The sequence below is a fragment of the Trachymyrmex septentrionalis genome, unplaced genomic scaffold (genome assembly GCF_001594115.1).
Source record: "Trachymyrmex septentrionalis isolate Tsep2-gDNA-1 unplaced genomic scaffold, Tsep1.0 scaffold308, whole genome shotgun sequence".
Lineage (NCBI taxonomy): Eukaryota > Metazoa > Arthropoda > Insecta > Hymenoptera > Formicidae > Trachymyrmex > Trachymyrmex septentrionalis.
In genome coordinates this window covers 72,667-83,871 of record NW_017305472.1, presented here as the reverse complement: position 1 = coordinate 83,871, position 11,205 = coordinate 72,667, and positions in this window count along the sequence as shown.

The window sequence follows — 11,205 nt, the reverse complement described above, 5'->3', positions numbered from 1 at the left end:
AGAGAATTGTAGGTGGGTTGGGGGGGGGGAGGGGAGGAAATCGATCGGTCTTCAATAATCAGGAAAATATGGTCTTCCATATTTTATTTATGTTATAGCCATCTCTATTTACATTGTTTTTGTGTCTCTATGGCTTCTCTATTTTCTTAGGAAGTATGATGTAGGTTGAATATTGCGGTCGTTTTGTTAAACAGTATTTGATGTCCTGTTTCGATGTTGTGTTCTGATAATGCTGACTGCGTGGCGTGTTTTAGCCTGACATCACGTTGATGTACTTTTTTCCATAAGTTGACCATTCTCCCAATTTCTCCAATGTATACTTGTCCGCAGGAACAAGGTATTTTTTATACTCCTTCGGAGCTGAATAGAGGTCTTTGATCTTTAGGATTTCTTAAGATTTCTCCTATCTTTTTGGGTGGTTTGAAAATAGTTTGGATATTGTATTTAATATCCTGTCAATCCGATCTGTTGTTCCTTTGACATATAGGAGAATGGATAGAATCCTTTCATCTGATTGTGTGTCAGAAACTGTTGTCTTGTTTATTGATTATTTTGGTTATGTTTTTTTTGTCGCGTCCGTTTTTCTGTAAGGCTAGTTTTAGGTGGTTAAAAGTTCGGTCTGTAAATGTTTTTTGTCATAGATAGTGAAACTGTACAAGTCTAGGCTCTATGTACAAGTCAGTTGATTGCTAACTGTTTTTGTGCTGAGTGGTACAATATGACTCGGCATGTAGATATCTATCTGTGTTTTCTGTATATTTGATGGCCTAAGATATCGTCAGCTTTCTTAGAAACAAGAAAAGGGAGTTTTCCGTTTTCCTTTATGTCTATAGTGAAGTGAATATTTGGAAGTTAATTGTTGAGGAAAATAAGGAATTTACAAAGTTCAGCTCTGCCGTGTCTCCATATTACGAATGTGTCGTCTACATAGCGGAACAAAACTTCTGGTTTTTTGAGTGTTTTTCTGAGGGCCTCTTTCTCAAAGTGCTTCATAAAAATATTGGCAGGAGAAATAGAAGAACTTATTGCTGCTCTTGAAGTTTGTTCATAAAATTGGTTGTTGTAGGAAAAATAAATGGTTAAGCAGTGCTCTTTTAGCAGGATGAGGTCGGAAAAGACTTCATGTGAAGTTTTTATTATGTTTAATGTGTCTTTTTATTGGGATTTATATGAAAAGGGATTCTACTACATAATTTTAAATAATGTTAATACTGTTTATAAATTTTGATTTATTTTATATTTTCCTCTTGACTCTTCAATTTCTCTTATTAAATTAAATTTGAAACTCTTACAATAATTTTCCGTTCTTATATATATTATATCTATGACTGACATTATACAGGGTGATTTAGAACAACCCAGGTGTCCCTAAAGAGACGTATTCCTGACCGAATTCTAAGACGGTCTAAGATTCTTTTTTCTTTACGAAAATGTTGTCCAAAGTTTAGTTCTCAAATTACAAAAAAAAATAGTTAACGTATCACGGGTCGCGTATAGGAGACGAGCAGAAGCGGCGCTCACAATTAGACGTGAGCGCTTTACGCACGGGACACACACTGACTGGACGCATTCACGTTTATAAAAATACATTCCTTTTTATCTTTCTCCTCTATCACACTATCTCTTTGTCTTTTACATATTTTAAATATGTTAATCTCGTCAAATTATAAATTAGAATGATGAAATTAAAATGAATATTGAACCCTTTGAGTATCGGATTGCTTTTTAATTATATTGATAAAATTGTTAGAGAAATATCGAATAAAAAAGTGAAATTAGATAATAATTACGTGCGATAAGCATTACAAAACTATTATTGACATACAAATTATACAATTATTTCAGTACGTCGAATTTTAAAAATGTTTCTTACAATTTGGCGTACTGAAATACTTCTTAGACTTAATTGTATGTCAGGCGTTATAATATTTGTGGCACGCAATTAGTATCTAATTTTTACAAAAATTTTTCTACAATTTTATCTGCGCTATTGGACTCGTAGCATTTATTACAATACATACTTATGAGAAGTTTTATAAGAAACGCGGTCGCGCTTCTTAGTATTCAAAGAGTTATAAATGTTTAAAATAAAAACGTAAGCCAAATACACTCTAAAAGCTTATTTTTATTTTAATTATAAAATACTATTATTATTATATTGTATATATTTAATTATAAAAGCTATTGTTATTTTAATAAAATTATTATTATCTTATAGATGTTTCAATGATTCCATTTTGTTCTAGATTCTCGAAACAATCAGAAGAATAAGTTTGGATAATAGTGCTCGACACAACTGTTTACTATAATTCACTTTCATCACTCAAATATTAAATGTCTTTTAAGTACGTAGATATCAAGTTACACGTTTCCACGATGAAATTCTTCTTTTATAAATTACACATTACGTTTCAATATATTGACACTATTCGATTACACTCACTTGATAACACAAGGAATTTATTAATTGATTTAGAAGTTAATCACTAACAATCACAAACGATTGATTATTCGGCGATTGAAAATCACACGAAGAAACATATTTGTCCGTACAACACAACATGTTTACATGCGGCAAGCAGCTATTGTACTGCTGTTTCACGTTACTGAATTCGGGATCCAGCGAGACTCAGAACGCACAATAATTTTACACTTATCATTGATTTAATCAATACGTGTATTCTTTGTAATAAACAACTTTACATTACACTTATTGTTAGTCGAGTTTTAACTTCTTATATACGGTATCAATATGCCGCGATCGAACGGGAGAATAACGCGGCACAAATCAGAATTATTATTGATCCTCGCTCGCTTCGTGACTCCGCGTTATATCTTGTTCTTCTGCCGATCGTATTTACCGAATCAGCGCTTATATGTCAATTCTGATTATGGATCAAGGATGTACCATCGAGTTTCACGGATCGATCACGCAATTAAGTTCTTGCGATACATCCTTAAACAATCATTGAAATTTATATTTATAATCTTTCTTAAATTCTTAGTATCGAGTCGCTTATCTTAACGCTTTACTTTTCCTACTTGTGCAATGGCACTCGTGACACAGCTGACTTTCTTGGTTATAGGTCTAATGAGTGCAGTCCACAAATCACTGAGACGCTGCGTGAACTGCACTCACAATCAAGAAAGTCAGACAGCGTAGTAAACATATATTACATTGTATATGGACTTATAGACGTGTTTCTTTCATCGTGTGATTTTCAATCGCCGAATAATCAATCGTTTGTAATTGTTAATAATTAACTGATAAATCGGTTAATAAATTCCTCGTGTTATCAAGTGAGAGTATCGAAAATGGAATCATTGAACATCTACAAGGTAGTAACAATTTTAATTAAAATAATAATAAGCTCTTAAAATATATTTGGCTTACGTTTTTGTTTTAAACATCCATAAAACCTATTCTACAATGTGCTCTGTTTCCTGTTTCTTGCTTTTTTCATCTTTGCAACCGTTTTATCGACAATTGTATTTTTTGCTATGTATTTCTTGTTTCTTCCGAAATTCGCTAACTTTTATCTCGGGCGACATAAAACAAAAAATCGTATATGAAACAAAAAGATAAGATGTAAAAATAATAAAAAGCAAAAAACAAAAAACAAAATCACATTATAGAATAACCATAACTTTTTGAATGTTAAGAAGTGCGATCGCGTTTCTCATAAACTTCTTATAAGTATGTAATAAATGCTACAAGCACAATATAGCGCAGATAAAATTGTTAGAGAAATTTTTGTAAAAGTGAGAAATTAGATACTAATTGCGTGCCACAAATATTATAACGCCTATTGACATATACTTAAATCTAACAAGTATTTCAGTACGACGAATTGTAAGAAACGCTCTTAGAATTCGACGTACTGAAATAATTGTATAATTGGTATATCAATAATAGTTTTGTAATGCTTATCGCACGTAATTATATATTGTCTAATTTTATTCTTTTGACATTTCTCCAACAATTTTTCAATATAAATAATTTGTAATTAAAAAACAATCGGATACTCAAAGAGTCCAATATATATATAGTATATATATTCATTTTAATTTCTTTCTAATTTAACAAAATTATTATAGCTTATTTAAAATATGCGAAAGACAAAGAGATAGTGTGATAGAGGGGAAAGATAAAAAGAAACGTGTTTTTATAAACGTGTGAATGCATCCGGTCACTTCATGCGTAAAGCGCTCGCGTCTAACCATGAGCGCCGTTCCTGCCCGTCTCCTATATGCAACCCGTGATATGTTAACTATTTTTTCTTATAATTTGAGAACTAAGTTTCAGACAAAATTTTGCGTGAAGAAAAAATCATCTTAGAATTTGGTCAGGAATACATCTTTTTAGAGACATCTGGGTTATTCTGAATCATCTTATATATGTATGTTAAATATAAATCGATCCACAAGGACTTTTTATTATTCAACAGAAATTTGGAGATGACAGGGCAATAGGAGTCGGGCGCGGTAGTCGCGCAAATAATATACAGATATAACACAAAACTCTTTATTGCAATAACGCATTTACATATTTCGGCTCATTTTTGAATCCTCTTCAGAAACATAAATCATCTTTATAGATACAATGTATACGTAATAACTAACTTGTCCTAGTGAACTCCCTCTACTACACAAAAAAAATTCTATATCAGAATTAAAATTGTTCTCTTTTTAACATTTATCTGTGTTTAATTCTGAATTTTAATATAAGATTTTTTTAGACCTCTTTGTCACTCCGAATGGTTTAGACGAAGTTCAATCAGTTCTACATAAAATATATTGAAAATTGTTTATTTGTGAATATTAATAGCATCCAAAGCTTCATGACAAGATTTGGTGATCATGGAGTTAGTCGTTACTTATTTGGTTAAATTTAAGTTTCTCAAGTATGTGAATTTAACAGATTCCACTAGTGTTGGTAACCTGTGAGTGACTCTACTTTGTCCGTTCGTGAAATCTAATATAGAATAAGAATATTGCTGAAGAAGACTCAAAGAGAGTCAAAATGTTCAATGAGTTCTCAAGATTTTAAATAAAAAAGAATCAAATGGAGTAACAATTTTACTTATTAACAATTTTATTGCGCACTTTCTTCCGCGTTGACTCTCATTAGCCCAGATTAATTTTGTTTCTACTATAATATAAATTATATAAGATGATAATGTTACTTTTAATAATCATATAATATTATCAGGAGTGTGAACATATAACCATGCATTAATATTTCAAGAATATTATTTAATATCTATTATATAAGTTTCAGTAAAATATTCTTCAAATGTTACATTTAATATTCTGAAAATATGCTTAAAATGTTATATAATATTAAATAATATTATATGCCTATAGGGGATGTATAATACATAACCTATAAAAATATTGGATATCAATTAATCTGGCATTCTAATATTTTGTGTTATATATTATAACGCGTTCTACAATTACACAATTATGCATAGCTATCCAGAAACATGTTGACAAGAGCAAGAATACGAACCAGCAGTTGGAATTATCTAATAAATCGATATATGATAAACTTATTAATACACATTTTCAATAATGATTTATTTATCACAATTATAGATCGTTATTAAAGATATGCATTAAGTATGATATCATTCACACCGATTTATCAAGTAATTCTAACTTCTATTTCCTGTTGCCAACGCATTTCCGTATTAATAATTTTTATTATTTTTTTAGACAAATGTCTGAAGCAAGTCTTAAGGATAGTATCTGTGAGATGTCAGATAAATAGATACATAAGACATCTTAAAGACATCATATAATCCGATAGTTGAAATAAACGTCTTATAAATTTTAAGATGCCTTTATGATATCTTATAAGATGTCCTAATGTTTTCTGGGTTACTTCAAATTTTTTATTTTAAATAAATTACATAATTATTTTATTGAGTCCTGAAAAAAATGTATTTGCATTATGAATAAGAAGTATAATATTTTACTTATTATGATGTTTTTAAGAGCAAAATTATAAAAGGACCCCGCACCAACCTTCTGAATTTTGGCTCTCGGTGAAAATTTAGTGTTGTCCTCTTTACTATGAATAAATATCTCAATGGACACAAAGTAAAATAATGCCTAAGGACTGAATCATGGAGCGCTAAAAACTATAAAGTATGAAAATGCGTCTATTCGTTCGATGATAATCGGTAAGATTGTATTCACATGTGTGTGTGAGACCAACAATCGATTCAGCCAATTAAAGCAAAGCTGATACAAACGTTATACATATAAGATACAGGGTACGGAGTCCTTTGGCTTTTTAGCATGCTTTACAACTAAATATAAGTCATAAAAATAAAATAAGCATAAAATATAAGCCAGAACAGATTTTATAACAAAATATTATATTTCTTTTATAAGACAATATATGATAGAACATGATAAAGTGCAGATGTAATTACATCGCAAATAAGGACAATCACAATAACAATAGATACATCCAGAGGCATAATCGCTCATTGAGCGTTTAATGAGCTTTTGCATCTGATTGACATATTCCATTAGATCTAAAAATATAAACCAATAAAATATAAATAAATAAGTACAAGAGCTCACTGAGCGCTCATGCTTGTGGAAGTACCCAATAAGTAAGTTAGCTTGTCGCTCCTGTAGATCTTTAATTAAAACAGAAAATAAGCAAAAAATTATCATTAAACTGTCATCTTCTAACTTACTGACATTAAAAAACAAAGAAAAAAAATAAGATGTGTTCAATCAAGTGATAATTTTTTTTTCGGAATATAAATAAAAATACACTATTTTATATTAACCTCTATATATTTCACATATTTATTGGCAGTCATTCAAATATTTATCATAATATTACTGGAAAATGGATGAAAGGTTTTCATAGGAAGGTTCCATTTTTCTTTTCATTGCTTCCCATGTTCCATATATATTATATTACCATTGAGACACTATTGTATGTATAAATCTTTAATAAATATGCAAAATATACAAAGATAAATATGTAGTATTGGATTGTATTATAGTGAATGTGACTCAAGTCCTGCGTGTAATTAAGAAAATATTACGAATAGGAATATTGAGACTTTAAGCTATCAGACAACATATATTCCGGAGTAACCGATTTCTGATAGCTTAAAATTTCAATACCCATTTCTGTTCGTTATATTTCTTCCATTATTATGCGCAGGCCCTTAACATTGCAATGAACTGAATGTTAAGGTTAGGTGATAATGAGTTAGCACAATTACAATGACGTGACATTTCAAGAATAGCACTATAAATTAAATCGATTTTAGTACAATGTGCTGCAATTTGTGGAATCACATATACTACCTCATCGCCCCACTTGAGAACGTCTCCCTGTCGATCTCTAAGTCTCTTGTACAGATTAATAAACTGAATAACCCCATGCTTGCGCACGTGATCGGATAATTTCTTTGTCTCTTCCCAGCTCAGGGGGCTTCCTTCAGAGAGCAGACCCATTCTCAGCTCAAATCTTTAATTACTTTTAATAATTCAACGCTTGAAAAGAAATTCGCGAAAAATCAAGTTTCGTGATCACCTTCACTTGCAATCAGTTACAACTTGACCACTTTCGCTATCACTCACTATCGGTCACTAGTATAATATGCTAAGCTGCGTTCGGAAATATCACTCGAGTGGCCTCATGTATCAGAAAGAATCGAGAGAAGATGCCTTTCATGCTATATTGAAACGCTCGTTTTCTAGCGTCAAGAAATATCGAACCTAATCTTTGTAATCTGTAACGAGGAGACAACAGATTTCTGCCATGTATATCACTGTTATTTATACTGGAATTTAAAATTCAACATGTTTAATTATAAATATCAGACATGGATGACAGAATGTGTAAATTTAAAAAGAAATTTCATAATATCTCTTCATATTAGACAAATTTTCAAAGTATTATTTCATGTTTATTAATTTATCTCACTTTCTTCGCTTTGCATGTTGGAACTTCAATAAACAAAATTTTCCAATTAAACATACACAAAATAAATTTCATATTATAAGAATTGGCCCGCCAAAGCTGGAAAATTGAATAGAAACGAACTTTTTAGCGCCAACTATAAATAAAAGTACATAGAATGAGCACCAACAAAACGAGCATCAAGCGTTTGCGTCACATGAAATGTAAACTCGCATCCATTTTGACGCATAACGCGGCCATTTCAAATTAATGGATTTGTATACACGTACTTTATTTGGGAAAATGAATCCGTTAAGTACGTAAATGTTAATGTTTTTGAATTGTAATTAGTTTATTTATGAACAAAAAAATAAATAATAAATAAAGGGCAAAGTAAGAGTCAAACACATTTCTTTAGAAAAGTCATACAATTAAAAGAATAAATTACAAATAGAGAAAAGTAAAATTGAAAAAATATAATAAAATAAAAACTCAGTTTAAATACAAATAAATTACAAGTTTTGGCTACCGGATTGAGCCCTCTTTAGACATTAACTTATATAATAAAAAAAAAAAATCGCAGTACAAAATTAATTATTGGAAATGTTCGCATATTCACTATAATCACAGTTCGGGTGAGTCTTGATGTAAAACTCGACATTATTCACATACGATTGAACAATCAAATGTGTTTCATCTCTTGGAAAAGTTCTAGTTGATAAAAAAGATAAAAAGACTTCTTACGAAAAAATAAACAGAGAAAAAATAAACAACCAAATTAACATACCGGAATTCTAATAAGTAATTAAAACTCATCAAAAATCATATATAAATTATTCGAACAAGTGTGTGTATATAGTATGAAAAACCATTAGAATATATAAAGTTAAGTAGAACGCAGATGTATAAGACGGACATTGTGTATCGATTATAATGTACAGTTGCTGATACGGATCAACACGGACTGAGAGAAGAGATGGACTGTCAGTATCGAAAAGTCAAACCTTATTTATAATAGGTATATATGCCTTGTGAAGATCTTCAGCGTTAGTTTGTAAATATAAACTATTTTTCTGCTTTTTAATATTGAGCATCTCAGAAATTAAGCGTTTCCTATAGCAAAACTCTTCATCCAAAATTTTAACATTGTCCCATTGGAAATCATGATCGTATTGCAGCCTGTGCTCCGTTATGACAGAACGGACAGAAGTGTTATGTCTAATATGATTATGATGTTCTGTAATTCTGGTTTTCAATTGTCTGTCCGTCTGTCCAACGTACGATGCATCACAATTATTACACGATATCTTATAAACTACATTGCTCTTACATGTATAGAGACAAATATCCTTTTGTACTTTAATATATTTACCCATTTTATTAGGACTATGAAAAGATATCCTGATGTTGTTTCTATTGAACCGTTAAATTTTTCTGTGTGAAAAGGAATAAATGTTACCGTAAGCCAAGATGCAGATTTATTCGCACAGACATTGTCAACCAAATCTTTATGTCCAATGTGTCTATTTTTAAGTAAATTTTTTATACGTTGATTAACTGTGTCAAAAATAAAAGTTAATGGGTAGTCATTATCTAATAAAACGTTAATAATAAATGTCAAATTTTTTGTATGAAACATAAAGTCAGAAAGTAAAAAAGCTCTGTCAACTAGCGAAAAAATTGTACCTTTCTTTTATGTAATTCGATGATTTAAGCGGAAATTTAAAAATCTCCCTGAAAAGGTACCAATAAAAAATAAAACAATTCTTATTAATAGATATAGTGATACCAAAAAATCTATTTTTCTCCCCTTATTTCTATAGTAAATTGAAGACGCGGATGAAATGAATTAAATTGTTGTAGTAAAATATTTTGAGGGACAAACTGCAGTACAATTGTCATCTACATATCTATAATAAAATAAAATATCCACATTCAACAACATCAAGGACACCATCTCTAATCTTCTCATTATTAGGTCCGCTATTACAGGTGATAAAGGAGAGCCCATGGGAGCGCCGAAGCTTTATTTATAGATTTTATTGTCAAATGAAAAAAGGGTGGTATCTAAAACGAACCGTATCGCTCCCAGAAACTCATTCTTAGGCAGAGAGCATTTCTTGAAAATAAAACACCATTGTTCATTCACACAATCAACCGTTATATCTATTGGAACATTCGTGAAAAGTGAGATAACGTCCAAGGAAATTAATTTGTATTCACCTGTAATGTATAATCTTTTTAATTTTTCCAAAAAAATATGTACGAATGTTTAATTTATGTGTATTTTAGTTTAATACGGATTTATTTACTGTAGAATAGAGTTTAATACATAGAAGTGCACAAAAGGTACATGTAAGTACAGAACTGTTCAGGAATACGAATCATCACATGTATGCAAGAGCTTGAGTATTTTTAACAGATTATTTAACCAAGACAAGGTTAGATTAATGGCACTCAATTGTACCCAATATGTACTTGAAATCGTGTCCTATGTACACTTCGGCCATTTTGACGTATCAGTTCTGAAATCAATTATGGTACTTCATAAATCTAACGACTTTAATGAAATGGCATCAGCAGTGCTATTCTCTAATTTCATAACGACACTAGGTGTGTTCCTATTTTCTGATTTCCAGTACAGCGTATCAATCATGAACTTTATCCCTAGGATGGAAAATGAAAGGTGAAAACTTTAACCAGAGAAAAACCTGAGAGAAAACATGCCGGTCTAAAACTTGTAACCGCAAAATGCTGCCGCGCACTACTGCCCTCTGACAAAGTAGATGTAACCTACATAGCTCTGACGGTAAACCGTACCACTTTTCTAAGGGTAATACGTCCACTTTTCAACTCCAGATAATAAACTGATATTTGGTTTATATTGTATAATCATGCTACATCCATAAATTGTACATCAGAAATATTGCGCGTAGTGTTTATTTAATTTAAAAATATTAACATTAAGGTTATATTATATTTTTTTAAATGTTAATATTTTTATTTTAAATAAGCTATATACAGGGTGCGGCAGAGAAACTTACTTTTTTGAAAAACGCGCCAAACGGCAAGGGGTGAAGGTAGGAAGCTGGGAGGGGGTGCGTCCGAAAGGATAGGTCCTCAATTTTTGTTCCCCCCACAGCCAGTCTCGATCATGCTTTGGACAAGAGAGCATCGCGCGTTTGCCGTCGAGGCATACTTTGGTAATGGCCGCTCCATTGTCGCCACTCAACGTGCCTTTCGAGCGCGCTTCATTATTC